Genomic DNA, 2901 nt, shown 5'->3' on the forward strand with positions numbered 1-2901 from the left:
GGATCTGGGTTCTTCTGTCCCCTGCCCACCAGTGATGCTCTTGGTGAGCAGGGTGTGCTCTCAGCAGAGCACAGTCAGGGGAGTCACTGTGCTCTTTTATCCAAGAGTCCAGGAGCTACAAATTTTATGTGAGCTGCTGTAACTGGAATTCCTTTTAATCCTTCACAGGCATTGAAATCCATGTGACTTTTCCCCATGGTAATGCCTGGGGATAAAGTGAAGAGCACAAAGTGAGGAGGCATTGAAAGGAAAGCTGGATCTTTTTTTTCGGGGGTCAGGTTTAAGCATATGCAGGAAAAGGGTAAAATTCATCCTGAAATTAATTTGGTTATTGCCATAAGGGATTAAAGGAATTGTTTTTACAAGTCCACCAGCAAGCAAAGGAGGGCCCCGGAAAATCTGCATCCTTTATTGGATGTGAGCGGAAACATTGCCAGAAAGGATGAGGAGAAGGCTGAGATACTTAATGCCTTCTTTGCCTCAGTCTTTAACAACAGTCAGGGCAGTTGTCCTCAGGGTACTGAACAACCTGAGCTGGAAGACAGAGACAAGGAGCAGAAAGAAGTCCCCACAAACCAGGGGGCAGCTGCTGTGCCCCTACACACTCCCAAGTCTGTGATGCCAGATGAGATCCACCCAAGGGCACTGAGAAGTTTCTTTCCCCGGTTTGGCCCATTCTGTGCTTTCTGCTCTGGTGTGTTGTACCTTGGAGAGGTGCCCTGTTCAGTGGGTAAGAAACTGTCTGGATGGTTGGGCCCAGAGTGGTGGTGAATGGAGATGCATCCAGCTGGTGGCCAATCAGCAGTGGTGTTTCCCATTGCTCAGTTTTGGGGCCAGCTCTGTTTAACATCTTTATCAATGACCTGGACGAGGGGATCGAGTTCACCCTTAGGAGATACCAAGAGTTGTGGGACTGTTGGTGTGTGGGAGGGAAGGAAGGCTGAGCAAAAGGGATGTGGAGAGGCTGGATCAATTGACTGAGGCCAATAGAGCGTGAGGTCTGACAAGGCCAAGTACAGGGTCCTGCAGTTGGGTCCCAACAACCCCCTGCAGCACTCCAGGCTGGGGCAGAGTGGTTGGCAAGCTGCCTGTTGCAAAAGGCCCTGGGGGTGCTGGTTGGCAGTGGCTGAACACGAGGCAGAGTGTGCCCAGGTGGCCAAGAAGGCCAATGGCACCTGGTCTGTGTCAGCAACAGTGTGGCAGCAGGAGCAGGGCAGGGACCGTCCCCCTGTGCTGGGCACTGGTGAGGCCTCAGCTCAAATCCTGAGTTCAGTTTTGGGCCCCTCATGACAAGAAAAACATTGAGATGCTGGAGCGAGTCCAGAGAAGGGCAATGGAGCTGGGGAAGGGTCAGGAGCACAAATGTGATGAGGAGCAGCTGAGAGATCTGGAGGGGCTCAGCCTGGAGAAAGGGAGGTGCAGGGGGGACTTTATTGCTCTCTGGATCTGCCTGAAAGGACGCTGTAGCCAAGTGTGTTCTCTCAGGCCGCAAGGACAGAACAGGAAGCAACAAAGTCCAGATGAACCATGGGGATTTACCTTGGATATTGGGAAAAATTGCTTCACTGAAGGGCTGTTCAGGCATTTTTGCAGTCGTCCAGTGCATGCACATGATAGCCTGGGGTCTTGGCTCCATGCCTGGGGCTCCTGCCATTTCCTGCCACCCAGAGCACAAGCTGCAGCTCTCACTGTAGCTGCACACTGAGCTGTCTGCGCTGAACATATTCCTCAACTATTTCATGTACAGATACCCTGCTGTGGAGGGTTGACCTTGGGCAGCTGTCAGACACCTACCCAGTTGCTCCTACTCTACCACTTTGCATAAAGGGGTGGTGAAAAATAAGATTGAAATAGTCATGGGTCGATATAAATACAGGGATATTGCTCACCAGTTACTGTCACCGAAAGAACAGACTCAACTAGGGAAAAAACAATTACATTTATTTGAAAATAAAGTGGTGAGAAACAAAGACTAAACTAGAACCCTTTGCCTCTTCCCCCCATTCATTCCAGGCTCAAGTTCACTCCTTCATTCCCAGAGTCTCTACCTCCTCTCCTACAGCAATGCAGGGGGACAGAAAATGGGGTCTGCAGTCAGGTCCTATTGAGCTATCTCTAATCCGGCCTCCTCCCGCTCTTCTCCTGCTCCAGCGTGGGCTGCAGTTCTTCAGGATAAGGTGGTTCCAGAGTGGCCTCTGCATGGGCTGCAATCGTTCAGGACACACCCACCACACCTTCTCTGCCATGGGGTCATCCATGGGCTGAAGGATCTCAGCTTCTTCATGGACTTGTGTGGACTGCAGGGGCACAGCTGCCTCACCATGGTCCTCTCCATAGGCTGCAGGGGAATGTCCACTCTGGCACCTGGAGCAACCCCCCCTCTTCCTTCCCTGTCCCTGTTTGCTTCAGGACTGTTTCCCACATTGTTCTTCACTCCACACTGCCCAGCCATATTTCTCCCCTTTCTGAAATATATTTTCACAGAGGAGCCACGACCATTGCTGATGGGCTGAGCTGTGTCCTGTGCTTTGTCCACTGGAGTGCCCGTATCTGCCTTTCCCTGGCACAGCCTGCACAGCCCTGCCCTTGCCTCACTGAGACCCCCATGCACCCCCAGCTGCCAGCACCTGGCCCGAGCCCCCCGTACATCTGCCCGTGGGTCAGTGCCAGTTGAAAGCAGGACTTTATTCCACGCTGCACGATGCACACAAACAAGTGAAAGCAGAGCAGGAGAGCAGTCACACAGAGCAGGGCAATCTTATTCTGGCAGGAAATGGGGCAGAAAGGTCACACAGGGCTGGTGTGGGCAGTGGGCTCTGCACCCACGTGTGCCCCCCATGGCCATTCCTGCATCACTGTTTGTGTGTCAGTGACCACCTGTGGAGAGTGACAGGGATCAAC

This window comes from Manacus vitellinus, unplaced genomic scaffold, assembly GCF_001715985.3.
Source record: "Manacus vitellinus isolate BGI_N305 unplaced genomic scaffold, ASM171598v3 scaffold_11_pilon, whole genome shotgun sequence".
Taxonomy (NCBI): Eukaryota; Metazoa; Chordata; class Aves; order Passeriformes; family Pipridae; genus Manacus; species Manacus vitellinus.